General features: G+C 38.7%; 1 long non-coding RNA gene across 4 annotated transcripts in view; it reads left to right on the top strand.

Annotated features, from left to right (window-relative positions):
- The first annotated feature begins 1,748 nt into the window (after positions 1 to 1,748).
- The window catches only part of LOC105745042 (uncharacterized), a 60,745-nt gene continuing 42,169 nt past the window's right edge, over positions 1,749 to 20,324 (top strand). For 2 of the 4 annotated variants that reach the window (XR_001117912.4, XR_011648781.1), the window contains exons 1-3: positions 1,749 to 1,875; positions 7,078 to 7,198; positions 8,390 to 8,482. This is a non-coding gene — a long non-coding RNA (uncharacterized lncRNA). Of the gene's footprint in view, positions 2,454 to 7,077; positions 7,199 to 8,389; positions 8,483 to 10,058; positions 12,856 to 20,324 lie in introns of those variants that run through there. The other 2 variants (XR_011648780.1, XR_009185743.2) reach the window with 2 other exon arrangements.

The raw sequence follows: 20,324 nt of genomic DNA, 5'->3' as shown, positions 1-20,324 counted from the left end.
CCCTTTGCTGACTCCGCAGGAGAGGTGCACATTCAAGGGGGCGCTCCCCGGGGCCACAAGCACCCACCCAGGGTAACACAACTTCCTCGTAGCAGGACCAAGTCTCTCATGTGGGTGGGGAGGTCGGGTTGGCTCCTGTAAGTGATCGTTTTATATTATTATTCTTATTTTAAATTTTTACTTTAGTACACATAGTGAAGGAAAGTTTCTTTAAAAACAAAAACAAACCCTGAAATGTATATTTGGGATTATGATAAGGCAACTGAAAAAATGAAACCTCAGATAACCTGTTTTAAGTTGATAACTCCCCTGGGAGATGGAGACTTGCTCTGGTGGATGGGTGTACAGATTTGTATATAGTGTCATTTTTAAGAAATCCTTTTGGAGTGCATAAGGAATCATTGTGTACAAATTGGTCAAGTGCTTCTGTAGATAATGTCAGTGGAGTAAATATGTGACAGGCCATAACTTGAGTCTATTGCCTTGCTTTTATTACATGTAACTTTTTAATTATGTGACTAGTGATTTGGATTTTATTTTGTATTTGCAGGGTTTGCCATTAATAATAATCAATGCCCCTCTTACGGAAAACTCCTATTTGTACCTCAACAGATGCAAATTTTTCTGTTTTTTTTTCCCTCCCCCTATAGCCTTTTGGTACACTTAGATGTTGATTTCCCTTTTCATCAATGGTACTATTTCTTAGTGTTTTAAATTGGAACATATCTTGCCACACGAAGCTTTAAATTATTAAGTTTCTCCCAAAATGAAGCATTCTAGTTTAAAAATAAATAAATAAAAATAAATAAAATAGCCATAAATAAATGAGCCAGGTCTAGCCACTCTCCTTAACTTAAGGTTTTAGCTTTTGTCTATTCTACAATACACTAGAAAAATAATGTTAGAAAGAAAGCTGCACCTGTGAGAAAACAAAAGCTCACCCAATTGTGGAGAGGAAAACAATTTCATTAACCATCTTACAAGAACAGGCTTGACCTGGATAAAATGGCCAGCACTGCCAAACAGAATGAAAGTGATATTTATACCCTAAACCTAACATGCAGGTTGCTCCCCTGTTGCCCGCTGATTGGGTACTTCGGGAGTTAGAGCCGATCCAAGACGTCTAAATTCCACTGTTTAGGCTCTCGGTTGACGCTCTGAGGGCTCTGCACTCCAACATTCACTGGCTCAGCGGAGCTTTCACTCCTGGCACACATTTCAAATTTGGAACCACTTTAACTATTTGCCACGTCCCCACTTCTTGCCATTGGCCCTTCTAGTTTTGACCCCACCCCCACTCCTCACCATTCGCCCTTCTTGGCTTGCCCCCCCCCCCCCCCTTGCTTTGGTGCCACTTTCCAAATTCCTGGCCGGCCAAAGCCCCTAGAAGCGCTTTCCCTCCCTCCTCCAATGGCAGAGCCGGCTCTGGCTTCCCCTTTGTGAAAATTAAATTTAACCCTTTACCACAATAAGAAAAAAGCACCTATAAAACGATTCAGAAACCATAACCATTTCTTAATTCTTAACGCTCAATAACAGATAGAAAATCCATATTCATGAGCAGAATCCTAGTAAACATGAAGACGAGACAGGCTGTCTTGAAACAAGAAAAGGACAGGAAGTTTGTCGCATTTCGTTTGTGTTTGTAGCCTTCCCAAAGGTGTGGGATTAAGAGGAAAAGGAGCTTGGGCAGGATTGAAACGCAAACCACAAAAGCCCTTGGCGGCTGGTGACGTCATCAGCACGGTGCCGGAAGACCGCAGCTGAGAAAACCTGGAGATGAGCGAATAAAGGACGACATCTGCTTGCTGAGAATGCTGGAGTAGTCCAGACTAGAGGAGGATTCCAAAGCTGAACTGAGGAGAGAAAGGTCAGGTAGGAAGCTCCCGTCGGCAGCGGCCGCCCTCCCCCTCCCCGGGGTCCGAGGCCGCGCAGTCCGGGGCCCTCGCAGCGCAGACTTCAGGGGAACCACCAAGTGAGCTCGATCCCGCTCGTACAGGCCAGGACCCGAGTCCGCGGGTTCCACGGCGGAACAAGGCACGGAGGAGCGCCGGGAACCAGGCTGGGGTGGGACGGGAGAGACCGCGCAGGAAGGCTGCGGCCGAGCGGCGTCCTCCCTCGGTGCAGTTACTGTCGTGGCGGCTTTCTGAGCGCGGAGTGGGCTTTCCCGGAGGGACCCAGCTTCCTGGACCGGTCCCGCCTGGCCTCCTGGGCAGGATAACCTAGCAGGGAAGAAACCTGAGGCAGACAGCCTCCCGGAGAAAAGAGCAGGAAGGGGAGTTAAACCAATCCAGCTGTAAGCCTGGAGCATCCTAGAATTGAAAAGTGGAAGGAAAATGGGGCACTGAGTGAGGGAGAGAATTTAAAAGAATCGGAGGAGCTGGGGGAAAATTCTGCACAAAAACAAACAGCACATCAAGATGTCCAGAGAAGGAAGAGAGGGAAGGAACCAGGTAGTTATGACCGGTTGTTTTGGGTTTCAGGTTCTGGGTGATGAGCACTTACAAGGGGCAGGAACTTAGTTAAGCTTCAGTTTGCTGATGCAGGGCTTAATATGAGGACTCCCCTGGCCTACTTAAATATATTTGACAAATTCCCCCATAGTGATCTGGCTCTCAGCCTTTGAGAGTTGTGATCAAATTGAAGGTGTTGGCGCCATTTTCAGTTACTGCCTACGGTTGTTTTCATATTGGGTCATAGGTGGTCATGATGGTGTCAGTTTTTCCTTGATCATCATTTTTATATCATTCCAGACATTTAAAAAAATTTGCTGGTTCACAAGAGACTGGTGACACACTTTCAAATATCCAGAGTGAAAACAGTGCACCAGGAACTCTATAATGAGTACTGTATAAGTAATAAGAAGCCAGAATGCCCATGTCTTAGTATGCTCCCAAGCCCTGGCGCCCCTGATTCAAAACACCTGAAATCGAAGTGATCAAATCAGGACCCTGAGGAAGGCCTTACGTGCTAAAGCCATGTGGCTTATTTAATTATTTCATGAAATTGTGTCTCACCTTCCCCGATAATGTTTACCAGAGTATGGTAGAGGGTGTTTGCAATGTCCTGAATGCCCCGTTTTCAGCAATGAGCAACCAAGTTCAGCAATACTAAACAAGTTTAGCTAATGAATCAAACGATCATTGCTGTGCACCTATATAGTGAGGTAAAGAGAGTCTTGGTTTTATATTCGTTGTTGATATGAAACCAGTTTAATTGAAAGGGACTGAAGCATTTGCGACAGAAAAGATACCTGGTATGGGTAGGACAATGGGGCCCCTGCATTGTGCAGAGATCGGGGTTTATGGTGACAAATCCCAACATTTTGTAAGGTTACCTCCCTTTGAAATATCCTGGGGGAAGCAGACCATGGCATTGCCTTTCCAGGGTAGTGCAAGGAGAAAGCATAAGATAAAGAGGACTGTATGTGTTATAAGTACTAGTAAGATAAAGTCTATGTGAGGACGTGATTTCCATTCTGGAAGTAGTTGTTTATCTCATGATATTGTCTACTTCACTTCCTGGCTAGTTTGATTTTTTTAAATGTCCAGAGTTAGAACAAGTCCAAAAAAGGGGGGACCTTTTTTAGTTGAGAGATGTGAGCCCATGGTTCAACACTCTGATTTAGGTACAGAGTCCAAAGAGCAGTTCGTAGGGTCCCTCTTAATGAGGTTGTAGGATCCTTCTTTCATTGGTGTCATTTCCAGGAGACCCAGTCTCCTGGTTCCAGATTATAATTATGTCGTGTCTGTCGTATGGGTCAGAAAGGTGTCCTTTACCTGCTGGAGATAATCTTTAGCTTAATGTGTGAAGGATTTGCAAATTGGGTCATGTCATGATGTGACAGTACGTGATCAGGGGTCAATTTTATTATTAGAGACATAGGTCTGCCAGTGACAATTTCCTATGGGAAGAGTTTATGTTTCCCAAAGGGAGTGTCCTTAGTGACCATCAGGGCAAAAGGTGAGATTTTGGGCCGGGGAAGGCAAGTTTCTTCAGTTATATTAGCTATATTTTAAGCCTATATTTTTGCTGGTTTAATAGTTGATGATTTTGGATGAAATCTGCAAGGGAATTTTAAAAATTTATATGTAGCTCAGGTCTTATTGTGTAAGCCTCCATCTTAATGATGGCAACCACAGATGGAGTAAAGTGGCAAGGAAGGAGATTATTGCTTGTTCATTTTTTTTTTTAATTTATTGACCTATATTACTCATACATAAACAAGAAATGTAAAATAATAGTTGTGAACTTACAAAACAAACATACATAACATCACACAGGACTCTCATAACTCATCCTATCACCAATAACTTGCATTGTTATTAACCCTTTTTAACTAATGATTAAAGAGCATTGTCAAAATATTACTGCTAAACAAAGTATTTTTCCCCCAACCAATCTGATTATTATTATCTTTGTATCATTTATATATGAACATACATAAACAATTAAGTGTATAGTAAAAGTTGTGAACTTGCAAAACAAACATGCATAACATCATACAGGGGTCCCATACTTCAACCCTCCACCAACACCTTGCATTGTCATGAGATGTTTGTTACAAATTATGAAAGAATATTGTCAAAATCTTACTACTAATCAGTCCTTCTCTTACATTTGGTGTGTTTTCCCCCAACCCACCTTATTATTTTTTAAATATTTTTTATGACAGAAGTTATAAACTTATAAAACAATCATGTGCATGTGCAGAATTCCCAAACAACACTCCTCCATCAACACACCACAATGTAGTGTGTCATTTGCTACAGATAAAATAATATCATCTGATTATTGCCATGTCCATAGTGTACATTTGGCTCACATTTTCCGTACTGCCTCAATATCAATACAGTACACCTTTTGCATAGATGCAAGAACATTATATTATTACTACTAACCACAGTCTATAGGTCACTTCTGTATTTTTTCCCCATGTTCTCCACATTCCCAATACCTTGCAGGAGTAATATACATTAAATCTAGCTAACAAAGGAAACTCTTGCATCTGTACCATCAACCACAATTCTCATCCACCTCTCGGTTTACTGTGCTATCCAGTTCCTAGATTATTCTCTAGCACTCTGTCATTTGGCATTTACATAACTAGACTACCATTTTCAGTCACATCCCCATTATAAACTGGCTGTTACTCACTGTGTGTTACCATCCACTCTATACATTTCCATACTTTTACAGTAAGGCTAATTAAAACTTCTACATACATTAAACATCAGTAGTTCACTCAGTCCTCCTCTTATCTGCTTTAAAAACCCACCACCTACCAACAGGTCTTGAAGATATTTTCCAGTAATTTCTACTAGAAGTTTTATGGTTCTTGCTTTTATTTTTAGTTTTTGGATCCATTTTGAGTTAATTTTTGGATGAGGCGTGAGATAGGGGTTCTCTTTCCTTCTTTCAGCTATGGATATCCAGTTCTTTCAGCACTATTTGTTGAATGGATCGTTCTTCCAGAGCCGGGTGAGTTTGACAGGCTAGTCAAAAAGCACTTGGCCATACCTTTGAGGGTCTGTTTTTCAACGATAAATTTGGTTCCATTGGGCTATTGTGTCTGTCTTTAGGCCAGTATCATGCTGTTTTTACCACTGTAGGTAGGCATTATGATTTAAAGTCATCTCCTTCCAACCATTACAGTTATTTCCTCCAACCTCCATTAAGTCTTTGTATTTTCTGAAGAGATGAGAGTTTTCTTTTTCTTGCAAAAACCACGTCCTCATTGGAGAAATAATGTACTCATGGATCATGTTAGTGCCTCCAATTGACTTAGATGTATGGTGAACAGAGGTGACAGAGATTAATAAAAGCAGAGGTTTACAGTCAGTAAGGAGGCTCACATTTCAGGAGGTGCTTTCAATCAATCCAATGTTATAGGTGCTAGCATATAGGACTGTGCATTGTTAAGAGAAGGTTAGTAAATAAAAGGAAATAAGGAATCATCTATTTACCCCAATTTTAATTTTTTTCAAGTTTTAATGGAATATATTTTTATATTAGGAAATATTAGAAGAAACCTAAAATTCTCCTTACCACTGGTTTTCCCAATTCCCCAATGTTAATTTTTATAAATCAACTTTATTCAAATTTTATAAATGTATATAATAATGGGAAGCATTTTTTCCTAATTGTGGCTGTGCATTCAGGAGTATATAGTAGGTAGAACAAAATTTATGTTCTGTGGAAATTTTTGATGACTTGAAGAGACCAGAAGCAATGAAGTGCCTTCTTTTAATCTTTCACAGACAAATGAGATTAGATATGAGAGTGATAATGGAGACTGGTATTTGTAGGACCCAGAAAAAGCTGAGAATGGGAGGTCTTCTACCACAGGAATAGTCAGGCTAGGGACATCTTTCAGTACAACAGTCTCACAGGTCCCTGGCATGTGATCTTGAACTGTACTTATATATTTGATAATGGACACCTACTCATGTAGAGTTGAGGGAGGCAGCACTTCCTGACCCTGAGTTCTGGATGACACATGCTCAGTTCATTTTAGTCAATAATAAACATGTGTACTGAATGTAGAGAGAAAGCACTTGACAGTTAACTGATTGGCTATGTCACAATCTACAACATATTGTTAAACAATTCTCTAAATGAGAGATAAGTGAGGTCATCTGTATATCAGAATAATCTGACATTACTCATTGTTTAATAATGACATATCATGGATATTGCTTCCCATATGATGAGTCTGTAGACTTGCTTGAAATTGGTGGCAAGGAGTGTTATATTCATGACAGCTCAAGTGAAAGTTTTATAATCAGCATCAGGAGGTCATAATTATATGTTTACCAGGAAAATTCCAGATATATATAACACCACAAGTCCAGTGATATTCCTTTACAATGGATTTTTATGTATTCAGTGTGTATATGTATTTGTGAGTGTACCTGAAAGGCAGATGGCAGTTCAGCACTGAGAGTGATCTGACTGGAACTCCAAACCTTGAGCTTAATATAGTTTCTGCTTCCTCAGTGCTGTCATTTTAAGCATCACACTCAGGACCTTGGTAAGGATGGCCTTGTGTGAACCCAAACTTCTGTGATGTTTTAGGACTTAATGATATTCAAAGATTTGACCAGACGTCACCCAGGAAGAGTGGGCCCTGTAAAACAAGTCCCAAGGAAAGCTTTTCAGAGAAGTGATGCTGGAGAATCTCAAGCACCTTGACTCAGTGGGTAACTCTCTCAAAATTAATACATCATCTACATCAATATCTATCTACCTACCATCTACCTATCCATCCTTCTATCTAAACTACCTACTATCTACCTATATATCTATAATAAGTCATCTTCATTTATTCAAGTATCTAGGTCAGATTCTCCATATTGTTATATAATCTTTAGATTCTGTTATATTTTTATATTTTATATTTTTAGTGTATTCAAATTATTTTATAACACAACTACCTAAGTAAAATTATTTCCTTACTTTTTACTTATATCTATTTCACACCAATGAAATTTATTTTTCTTGAGCACAATTTTGTCTTTCTAGAATCTCAATTTCCAACACATGGGGCAGTGTTAAGAAGTCAATGAATACTTTTAGAAGTAATAAATGACTATTTTCAAATGAGTATTCTATATCAAGGATTATGCTGAAGCATCAGAACACAATAGTGGGAAGCAGATGTGGCTCAAGCTTCTGGGCTCCCACCTTCCACATGGGAGGTCCCATGTTCAGTTCCCAGTGTCTCCCAAAGAAGACGAGTAAGACAACGAGCTGATGTGACAGGCTGGCATGGTGAACTGACACAACATGTTGCTGCAGTGAGATGAGGCAACCAAGAGACATTAAGGAAACACAGTGAGAGACACAGGGAGTGGAAGTTTCTCAAGTGATTAGGCACCTTCCCCCACATGGGAGGCCCCAGGCTTGGTTCCTGGTGCCTCCTAAAAAGACTAGCAGACAGTGAGTGCAAACAACAAGGGAGAGAGAAATAAATAAAAATAAATAATCTTTTAAAAAAAAGAACACTGTACTAAGCACATCACATATATCCCTATTCCAGATAGAATTTAGATAATTCTGGTGTAGTTTATTTATATTGGATTATTTTTTTTAACATAAACAAAACTGTGCAAACATAGAAATTCTCCACGTTTAGAATATAGAGTATTCTGCTGTGTGTCTTTGAATTGGTGCATGGGCAACAAAAACCAGTAATCTCCAATGAAATGGGTACAGGGTCAAGAGTTATATCTTTCATGTTGAAATATTTTCAATGTTCTGTGTTCAGAGTAATGTTACACTGCTGACTTTCAATGTTTAGCTAATTCTTTGATAGCCTGCCAGTGAGTTGATAGTGCACTGTTACAAATAAAACTCAAAATCCAGGTATATTTTCTCATACAAACAGGATATTAGTTCTGCAATTCAGATGTCCTTTCTCAGTGGGAAAAAGGAGAAGTGTGGAGAGAAGAAATAGGATTTCCTCAAAACCAGAGTCCAGGTGAGTTCTAAGAAACTGCATCAGTGATAGTGAGTAGGTGCTTGAAAATATCAACTTCAGTTTCTTGAAGTGAGTTATGATTTCTAAAAGGCAGGTGAGGGTGTTGGGGAAATTTTCACCATGTATTGACATTATTCCATACACTTCTCAAGCTCTATTCAAGTGTCTGACTTTGGCAAAGGGATATTCATTTGCTATTGGAATTAAACTTTCATTTAATTATCATTGTTCTATTCTCACGTTTGGAGGTTTTCCTTTTTTTTACCTCCCTGACATCCCATATTCTTTTTCTTTTCTCATATTTCAATCCTGAAAATCTTTTCTGATTATAATTTCCTGTAAGGTTTTCTTCTTCCTAGAATGTTCATTTGATATTCTTTCTCAGTTATATTGGAATATTTGAAACACACTGACAAGGCTATTTGGAACTTTCCAACGTTTTCATTTCCCCATGGTACTCTAGCAATTTATCGTGTTTTTTCCATTACTACAGGAAGGAAACATGTCTTTAAAAAACACATGATATTCATCCCACCTATCTGCAGGAAAGACACATCCAACATCATTTCATTGGTAATCTTCATTGTGTAAACTTTGGTTTTCCAAATAGATATCTTGGATGAAATAAATTAGGAATTCATTACAATCACTTAACTGTAATTTATGTTGGATTAAATGCTAATCCACCAAAAATCTGTCATGGTTTGAATTTAGGGAAAAATTAACCTGACAAAATTCTAGAGTTCAAAATTCATCAGATAGCTCTGCACTTGGATTGCTATAATAGATAAAATATCTGTGCATGAAGAATAATGTGTATATGATACTAACATGGGAAAATTTTCATTAGTGACTATCACTGGATGGTTAGATTAGTATTAATATGGAAGGGAATGAAGAAATTTATGTATATGAACAAAGGTCTTACCATCTTTTATTTAATTTCCCACAGAAAAGATCCCATACTGAAAAGAATTCCTTTAAATATACTTACAAGAAGATTCCTCTCACAGATCCACAGTAACTCATCCTACATTAATTCACATAACAAAAAAATATATTTAATATTAATATATCTATATTTAATATTATTAATTTATATTTAATAATATTAATATTGTATATTTGCTATTAATAATTAATATTTAAGCAAACCATTTGCAAAAGTCCTCAGTGACCATCTTTTTATCACCAGATTAATACTGGATACAAATTATATGAATGTCCCAAAGTGGTAAATCCTTGATGAGAAACTCTGGCCTCAGACAACACAATGGAACTCACACTGGGAAGAAATCCCATGAATGTCATCTATGTGGGAAAACCTACATTCAAAGTTCTTATCTCTAAAACATGAGAGCTTTGGAGTTTGTGTTTCTGTGTGATGGAGCTGGACTCAGATGTGATCTTTGTTCACAAGCCTCTCCTGTTACTTTTACCAGAACTATAGTTGATGCTGTGGTTTAATATATACCCAGGGGACCTGAATCTCTGGACTGACCATGTAATAGCCAGGCCCTGAGCCTCACCAGACTTCAGCTCTTACACTCTGGTTTATTGGACTTACCCCACTCAGCTAACGTGGAGTTGAAGAAGGTCAACCACCACAACAGGGAGCCAAGAGTGCCTACAGCTGAAAGCAGGAGGATTGCATCCAGTATCCATGTGGAATCTAAGCCCCCTCTTGATATAGATGTGGAGTGGACATAACCATTCCAAGGTCCACAAGATGGAGGAATAGAGTATGGATTAGAGTGGACTTAAGGATATTCTATTCATGAACTATTGTGATTAGTAATCGAAGAAAATGTGGCATTGGTGTGGAGAAAGTGGCCATGGTGGCTGCTGGGGGTAGGGAATGGGAGGAAGAGATGAAATGTGGGGGATTTTTCGGGACTTGGAGTTGTCCTGGGTGGTGCTGCAGGTACAGTTACCGGACACTGTATGTCCTCCCTTGGCCCACTGGGTAGAATGTGGGAGAGTGAGGGCTATGATGTGGACCTTGACCATGAGGTGCAGCGGTGTTCAGAGATGTATTCACCAAATGCAATGAATGTCTCATGATGATGGAGGAGAATGTTGTTATGGGGGGAGGAGTAGGGTGAGGGGGGTGGGGGGTATATGGGGACCTCATATTTTTTTAATGTAATATTTAAAAAATAAGGACAAAAAATTTTTTGGAAAAGATAAAAAAAAATAAAACATGAGAGCGCTCACAGTAGAGAGAAACCCCATGAATGTCACCTATGCAGGAAAGCTTTTAATTTGTAGGTCTCGTTTTACACGACAAGAGAGAAATCACACTGGAGAGAAACCCCATTAATGTCATCTATGCAAGAAAGCTTTCTATACGATTTCTAATCTTAGGCAACATGAGAGAAGTCACACTGGAGAGAAACCCCATGAATGTCATCTATATGGGAAAGCCTATGTTTATTATATTTCTCTTAAAAAGCATGAGAGGAGTCACACTGGAGAGAAACCCCATGAATGTCATCTATGTGGGAAAGCCTTTAGTCAATGTTCTCATCTTAGAGTCCATGAGAGAACTCACACTGGAAAGAAACCCCAGTAATCTGGGAAAACTTCCACACATTTTCCTTCCCTTAGGCAACATGAGAGAATGCATGCAGGACAGAAACCATACTTCCCTTAGGCAACATGAGAATGCATGCAGGACAGAAACCATAATAATATCTATATGGGAAAACCTTAATTTTTCTAAACTTAGACAACATGAGATTACACATATTGGAGAAAATCCCTATGAATGACATCAATGTGAGACAGTCATCAGTAATTATCACATATCTTCTTTGGAGAGATGTCTTTTTAAGTCTTTTGTCCATTTTTAAATTTTGTTTGCCTTTTTGTTATTTAATTGAAGGGTTTGTTTATAATTGAAGGATTTCTTTATATTAATCCTTTATTGGATATGTGGTTTCCAAATATTTTCTCCCATGTGTAGATTGTAGTTGAACATTCATGATTAAGTTCTTTGAGCAACAGAAATTTTTAATTTTGATGAGATCCCCTTTATTTTCTCTTTTATTACTTATGCTTTGGGTGTAAAGTCTTAAGAAACCATTGCCTAAGACAAAGGCCTTTAGATGCTTGCTTATGTTTTCTTCTAGGAGTTTGATGGTTCTAGCTCTTATTTTAAGGTTTTTGATCCAATTTGATCTGATTTTTTGTATATGGTTTGAGGTAGTAGTCCACCTTTTATTTGCCCAGGGAAATCCAGCTTTCACAGCATCATTTTTTGAAGAGACTTTGCTTTCCCAATTGAGTGGTAAAAATCAGTTGACCACAAATGGGAGGATTGAGTTCTGTTATTTAAATTCGATGCCTTCATTCTATATGCTCATCCTTGTGCCTTTACTATGCTGTTTTGATTACTGTGGCTTTGTAATATGTTTTAATATTGGGAACTGTGAGTCATCCAAATTCACTTTTTCATGATGGCTTTAGCTATTTGGGGCCTCATACCCATCCATATGATTTTGCTGATTGGATTTTCCATTTCTGCATTTAAGTAGGATCTTAGCTGTGGGCATTTCATATATACGCTTTGTTGTATAGAGGTTTCCTTATATTCCTAGGTTTCTACATGCTTTTATCAAAAAAGGGTGCTGGATTTTGTTAAGTGTCTTTTCTGCAGTGATTAAGATGATCATGTGGCTATTTTCTTTGATTCTGTTAATGTGGTGTATTGTATTTATTGATTTTCTTATATTTGAGCCACACTTGCATATCAGGGATAAATCCTACTTGGTCATGATTTATCATTCTTTTAATGTTCTGTTGGATGCAGTTTGGTACTATTTTTTTTTAAGGCGATACAGGGGATCGAACATGAGACCTCATACATGAGAAGCAGGAGCTCAACCACTTCAGCTACATCTGCTTCCCATGTTTGCAAGTATTTTTGATGCAAATTTTTGCAACTATATACAGAAGAGATATTTATCTATAATTTTATTTGGTATGTTTATCTCACTTCTGTGTGAGGATGATTTTGGCCTCGGAATGATTTAGGGAATTTTGCTTCCTCTTCGATTTTTTGGAAGAGTTTTAGCAGAATTAAAGTTAAGTCTTTGAATATTTGTTAAAATTTTCTTGTAAAGCCATGTGGACCTGGGCTTTTCTTCATTGGGAGGTTTTTGATTACTGGCTCAATAAATAACAGTATGTATCAATAAAATTGATGAGTTAAAGAAATCAATTTTATTGATACATATTAATAAAGCATAAGTCCATCCTAAGTGTACAGTCAATGGTATTCGGTGTAATCACATATTTTTGCATTCATCACTTCAGTCATTCTTAGACCACTTTCATTATTCCAGTAATAAAGAAAAAAACAAAACTCATCATCTCTCAATCTCTTTTTGCTTCCCTGCCATACATAGCTGCTATTCGTTTTTCTTCTCTCTAGTATATTTGTATTTGTTTTGTAACGTCTTTTACTAGCATATGCAATATCACCATATTCACGCTTTACATGAGGTTTTACTCTCTTAGAGAGTCCCATGTTACAGTTTTTAGTTTTCCTTCTAGTAATATACAGGACCTTAAACTTTCCATTCAACCACTGTCATACCCATACAATAGTACTGCTGGTTATAAGCACCATGATGTTTTAACCATTTTTATTCATTTCCAAGATTTACAAACAACCTTGGTACCAATTCTGCACAGATTAGCCCTTATTTCCTAGTATTTTTCACAATTATGTTCAGAACAGATATTTGTAATTTTCTTTTAATACGGGATGTTTTTCTGTCTTTTGTGTGAGGGTGATGTTAGCCTCATTGGATGATTTTGGGTGTTTTGCCTTCTTTTCAGTTTTTTTGTAGAGTTTGAGCAGAATTGGAGTTAAGTCTTATATTAGTCAGCCAAAGGGGTGCTGATGGAAAGTACCAGAAATCTGTTGGCTTTTATGAAGGGTATTTATTTGAGGTAAAACCTTAGAGTTACAAGGCCCTGAAGAATCCAACTCAAGGCTCCTTTCTCACCAAAGCTAGTTTCCATGTAATGAAGCAAGATGGCAGGTGATCTCTGCTTGGTCTCTCAGGGCTTCCTGTATCAATCTCTGGCATAGGACTTATTTCTTTCAAGGCCTTCTTAGCTGCTCTCTTCTCTTTGGCTGCAAATTACAAGACGAATAGCTCATCTCTCCCCGGGGCTGGAAGATCAAAAGTGATAAAAAGTTCTCTCCTCTTCACCATGTCTTCTTAAGTGAGCATCCATTTATATCAGCCCAGAGACTAAATCTGAGTCATGACCTACTGATGTGGTCAAATCAAAGCCCTAATTTTAACATGTAAATTAATGAAGACATGTAAGCTGAATTTAATGCATTCAATGGGTATTACACCCAGAGGAATAGATTAGTTTATGAACATAATCTTTTTCTTTTTGGGATTCATAAATAATCTCAAACTGCACAAGACTTCTCTGAATGTTAAAATTTTCCTGTGAAGCCATGTGGTCCTGGGCTTTTTGTTGGGAGATGTTTGATTACTAGTTCAATCTTTCCACTAGTTCTTGGTTTGTTGGTAACTCCTGTTTCTTTTGGAGTCAATACAGATAATCTCTGTGTTTCTAAGAATTTATCTGTTTCCTCTAGCTTATCTAATTTATTGACATAGAGGTCTTCATTGTATCCACCTATAGCTCATTTTTTACATTTCAGCAGGGACAATAGTAATTTCCCCCTCATCATTTTTGGCTTTCATTATTTTTATCTTCTTTTTTTCTTTGTCAGTCTAGCTAAATACTTGTTGATTTTATTATCTTTACAAAGAACCAACTTTTGATTTTTTTGTTCTATTGTTATTTCTTTCCTTCCACTTGCTTTGGGTTTAGTTTATTCTTTTTCTCATTCTTCCATTTGAGAGGTTAGGTCTCTGATTTTTTGTCCTTCTTCAATTATAAGGATTTAGAGCTATAAATTTCCCTCTCAGCACTTCCTTCACTGCATCCCATAAGTTTTAGTATATTATATTTTCATTTTTCATTCAGCTCAAGATATCTCATAATTATGCTTCTGATTTCCTCCTTGTCCCACTGGTTGTTTTAAGAGTAAATTGTTAAATTCTACATATTTGTGAATTTCCCCTTTCTCTCTCTCTTATTGGTAGGAGAATATACAGTATATGATTTCAATATTTGTCAATTTGTTGAGACTTGTTTGTGACCCATCATAGTCTATCCTAGAGATTGATCCATGTGACCTTGAGAAATATATGCATTCTTTTTTTGTTGTGTGAAGTACTCTATATATGCCTGTTAGATCTAGTTGGTTTACTTATGATTCAAATCCTTCTATAGTGATCTTGACTAGGTATGCTATCTCTTATTGAGAGTGGTATATTAAAGTGTCCTATGAATGTAGAACTCTCAATTTCTCCCTTCAAATCTGAGAGTATTTTCTTCAATATTTTTGGGCTCTGCTTTTAAGTGCGTGTATATTCTTAATTGTTATACCTCCCTATTGATTTGTCCCCTTTATCTGTACATAATGATCAACTTTCCCCCTCATATCTGTTTTGGAATTTAAGTCTATTTTATCCTATATTAAGATAGCTACCTCAGCTCTCTTTTGGTTAAAACGTGCATGGTATATTTTTTCCATCCCTTTCTCTCAAACTGTTTGTTTCTTTAAGATAATTCCTTTGCAGTAATTGAGCACCTGCTTCCCATGCATGAGATCCTGGGTTCAATCCCTGGTACCTCCTAGGAAAAAAAAAAAAAAGCTGAGATCAGTGATCAGCTGTGCCACCCTATTCTTTGCGAAGATCTTTATATTCCTTTATATTCAGCAGCCAGCTAGCCAGGATCTGGACCCCACTGTGACCTACCATGAGTTTGGAAGTTAAGCACCAGTAGCCACCATGGGGAGAAAGCAATTTACAGTTCTTTACTATAGTTTATTGGCCTCTTCCTCCTGCTCTTTCCTGGATGGTGTAGAGTGTTCTTCTGGCTTCTGGACTTTAAAAATAATTGTTTCAGGCAGCTCCTGCCTCTTATAGTTGTTGTGATAGAAAGACTGAGTATTGGAATTCCCTATTCTGCCATCTTCCCCTGGAGTCTCCTAATTTTGTGTTCACCCTGGGTCCCCATGTTTATTTTTAATAGTCTTCTGAATAATGACTGGCCTCACACTAACCTCAAGGTCAGCCTGGGTGGCCTGATAGTAGATAATCCTCATTCCAGAATGAGAGCAGATAGAAGAAGCCAGGGAAGTGTATGCTGGGCAGTGGAAGCCCCAACCTCGTTGTTCTCAGCTTGGGACCTTCTAGCCAACTCCTTGGAATTTCATGTGATCTTCTCAAAGTCTCATTTATTGCCACCCTTCCTCCACAGAATGTAGACAACCATGCCCATGGGTTGTTATCTCTATACAGGCTGTTACAGCAGGGATGAAACCTTCAGTTTAGCCCACATAGCCATTGGTTCTGCTTTGTTCAGGACACCCTTGTGCTGTACAAAATGTATGCAAGGATGATGAAAGTAATGGCCAAAAAATCAACCCACTCCATTCCATATTTCACAAGGTACTCAGCTTGTAGCACCAAAATCAGTGGATTAAATTGCTCTATGGTGCATTGTGGGAACACAGACTCAGATACTACAAAAATGTTTAGTAAATGAAGACTTTTTATTAGCACAAAGGGTCCAAAGAGCTGCGGAAAATATTCCATCATAGCCAGTTTCCCAGGAAACCATCTACTTAGGCCAGACTTGTTAGATAGCTGTTCTGCATGACCTACTTGTCATTGGAGAGGAGAGACTCAGTGCTCTTTGAGTGTTGATTATTTATACACCCCAGCATGAAGGGGACACAAGTCATGTCATCTTTGCTCTTAACTCGCTTCTCAATCTGGAAATCTATACATTAACACTGAAAAACTGACATTATGGTAAATTATGGCCATCCTGATGGTGCTTTATTACCAATAGGCCTAATTAGTGGTCACCAGGTGGGAAAGACAGCCTGAGTGTATGGAGGGTAGAGAACACCCAATGATAAAGCGTAACCAGTTTCATTAATAGGAGCAACTCTGGATTCTTCCTTGAAGATCCCGTGAAGAAGGGCCACCACCCCTTCTTCAGTGCATCCAGGCCTGACCTGCTTAAACCCCAACCCCAGGCTAGCCGCACAAGGCCAGCTGGCCAGGTAGACCTCAGCCACCTTTTTCTACAGCTACCCCGCCTCCCAGTCCCACTCGTAGGACTCTCAGAATCAGATTTATTTCTGATTTCCTTCCTGCTGGTTGTTCCATCTGACAGAATATTCCAGAACCATCTTTTAAAATGCAGTAACAGGGAACTGGATATGGCTCAAGTGACTGATCTCCCACCTACCACATGGGAGGTCCTGGGTTTGGTTCCCAGGGCTTCCTGGAGAAGGCGAGCTGGTGTGACAGGCAGGTGCAGTGAGCTGATGCAACAAGATGATGCAACAAAGGGACACAAAGAGGAAGGAAAATGAGAGACAAAACAAACCAGGGAGCTGAGGTGGCTCTGGTGATTGAGTGCCTCTCTCCCACATGGGAGGTCCCAGGTTCAGTTCCTGGTGCCTCCTAGGGGGAGGATAAGCAGGCACAGAGAGCACACAGTGAATGGACACAGAGAGCAGACAGTGAGTGCAAACAGGGGGGAGAGGGGATAAATAAAATAAATCTTAAAAAATAAATAAAAATAAAAGTTTGTAACAACTGCTTCCCCGTAAAAAAAATTCTTGAGATTCTCTGGGTAGGCTTAATTAAAAGCAAGAAAAAGGTCATCATGGTTCCACTCAAGGACTTGTAGGAACTAAAAAGAATATTATGATTACTAACAAAGGAAAGGGGTGGTGGAGATGAAGTGAACTTCAGGCTTAGACCTGAAGAAGGATGTGGCCATGTAAAGTACTAAGGAAAGACCAATCCAGGCAGTTGCCACAGGATGGGCAAATACCTAAAGTGTGAAAGCCATTCCCCAATTCAAGGAACAGAAGAGAGAGAGGGGGAAGATAGATGGGGATGCAATTGGAGAGTTAGGCAGAAGTCAGGTCACATAGAACTTTGGTAGGACCTGATAAGTTTGGATTTTATTCAAAGAATATGTGAAGAGAGAAGGGAAACTATGATGGTATAGAAGCAGGGTAGAAGCAACAGGATAAGCAAGGCATGTTTGTGGGAAGGTAAATAAATACTTGTGTCTAACTTCATGGCAGGGAAAACACTAATGTGTAAGAAGACATTTCTATCTAATGTACTGAATCTACCCTAAATTTCGTGTCAGGGAAATTTATGAATTGATGGAGAAGAGATTAGAGGAAGTAAATATTGCTAGACCTAATGCAGTTGGTCTTGACTATGTCACTTCTTGTCTAGCCTAAACAACCTACTCATTTCCCTCAGCTGTCACCCTCTCTGTCTTTCCCTTGGCACATAAGAATGCTCTCCTGTCTCTTTAAGTCTCACTCAACACCGATAAAAGCTTCTCTGGAGGCCCCCACCACTTAGGTACTGCCCTCTTACACTCCTCTCAGAGCAAAGCTTCTTAGATGAGGCTTCTGCCATTATCTGGCACCATGTACTGATTGCCAGCTCAACCCACTGTGACCTTGCCACATTTCAGCCTTCTATTCCATCTACACTGCTGTCCTAAAACTACCAGTCACATTCAAATTCTCAAATGCAATTGACACATTCCTTTTTTTTAAAAAATCATTCTTGATCTTTTATTCTTTATTTCTCAGGATTGTTTATAGCTTTGTTTATATTCTTCCCTACCAGAACCTTGGCTTCCCAAATCATCCTTTGGGTTTCCTTCCTACCCCCTAGATTTCATTCTTCTCAGTGTTACTTCCCCTATTTAGCCCTTATATGTTGATGTTGTTCAAGATTCACTCTCCTGCACACTTCCCTCACACTCTACTACTACATCCTCTATGAGTGACCACATCCAAATCTATTGTTTCAACTGAAGCTGTATCCAAATGGTCCCTGACTCGCCAAATCTAGCCCAGAATACCCTCCTGAGCCCCATACCTGAATTTCCAGTTGGACTCTCATAAGTACCTCAAGCTAAAACTCTTTCACCAAAGTTCCTCCTCTTCCCTGTCAGGATGAATGTCACGACCAATTCCCTAAGACAAAAGCTAGAAGGTTTCTTTGACACCTCATGCTCTTGCACTCTTTCAAACTGTTAGTCATGAAGATATTTGAACTGTACTTCTTATATATGTTTTCTTAATTTCACTCCTCCTCTCCATTTTTCTTGACATAGACCAAGTCTTCAAGCATGGTCTAGATTATTGTCACCAACTTCCAAATAGTTCCAATACCTCTTGCCAAGCCTCCCTCCATTTCATCCTATATACTGATGCTGGGATATTTATAGAATGCACATTAGACAAGATAACCCCCTTATCTGAAATCCTGCAATGGTTTGTGTAGCCTGCACAATAAATGTCAAATTCCTCAGCATTTTAAACCAGAAATAACATGTCCTGGCCATGATCCACCTCTCCGGGCTATCTCCCAACCAAACCCTCAGAGCTATTTTCACTAGAAACCAGCATATGCCGAACAGGGTTCTAAGGAGAAATTCTCAAGATATTAATAAAATTCTTATCAAATAGTTTAGGTTTGTGAAAATGGGAAAATGGGCTTAAAGACAGTAATGGACATTGATAATATCCAAGAAAGTTTAAGTACTTAATCCAGTTTCTCAGTGAATACTCACTATCATCTCTAGGTATTCAGTTTAAAAAATGCTACTGAAGGTATCTGGAATAACTTACAATAGTCCTAGAATTGGCTATATTCCCTTTCTTCTCCACCTCTGACCGGGGTGCCATTCTTCATTCATTACTTTGTTCATTAAAAAACTGTCATTGTACATCAACTATTTTTCCTAAAAACAAGTATAGGCTGGACATTCAGAGGGAGAACATGCTCTGTGTTAGTTAGCCAAATTAGTAAACATATGATTAAAAGTGATCAGGTAATGCTGTGAACTTGGCAGCATAAAGGGGTAGGAACTGAGTTCGGGCTTCTAGGGAATACATGAGTGTTCATCTTATAGTGTGATGTATCATGGGCAGAGACCCACATAATGAGCTGATAGGTATTGAACTCCTATCCTGGGGAGTCCTGAAAGGTTTTCAAATACAGAGGCAGGAATCCCTCAAACACATAGGCAGTGCCTAATAGGGGAGGACAGGCCAATATATTAAGCTGTCAACGTTATTGGAAGTAACTATGAATCTTGTTTTTCAAGGAGTGAAGCGTGGTGGTTCCCATGGGTGCCAAGGGGAGGGTGAGGCAGGAACTGAATAGATAGAACATGGGACATTTTTGGGGCAATGGAATTGTTCAACATGATCTTGCAATGATGGATACAGGCCATGTTAAATTTCATCAAAACTTATAAAAGAGTATGGTCCAAAATGTAAAACCATAATGTAAATCATTTACAGTGGTTAGTAGCAATGTTTCAGTATTTGTACATCAATTGTAACAAATGTACCATCCATCATTAGTGGGGGAAAGGGGCAAAGGGGGAGGATGTTGGGTATATGGGAATCCTCTAGGTTCTGTACATTTCTGTAACCTAAAGCTTCTTTGAAAACAACATGAAAAAAATAAGACACTGGGGGAATAAACAAAGAAAATGTCACTGTTCATATAATACAACAGATAGAGTGATGAAAGACACATAAAGTTTTTTTATTCCAAAATTTTAAATTTTTTGTATTTATTTTTTAAACTATCATTATTTCCTTTTATTAATTGTACTGGTTATTTTGTTGTCTTCATTTTTGAAGAAGTTTTGGATCACA

The sequence above is a fragment of the Dasypus novemcinctus genome, chromosome 5, assembly GCF_030445035.2.
Source record: "Dasypus novemcinctus isolate mDasNov1 chromosome 5, mDasNov1.1.hap2, whole genome shotgun sequence".
NCBI lineage: Eukaryota > Metazoa > Chordata > Mammalia > Cingulata > Dasypodidae > Dasypus > Dasypus novemcinctus.
This window is presented reverse-complemented; position numbering and strand designations above follow the sequence as displayed.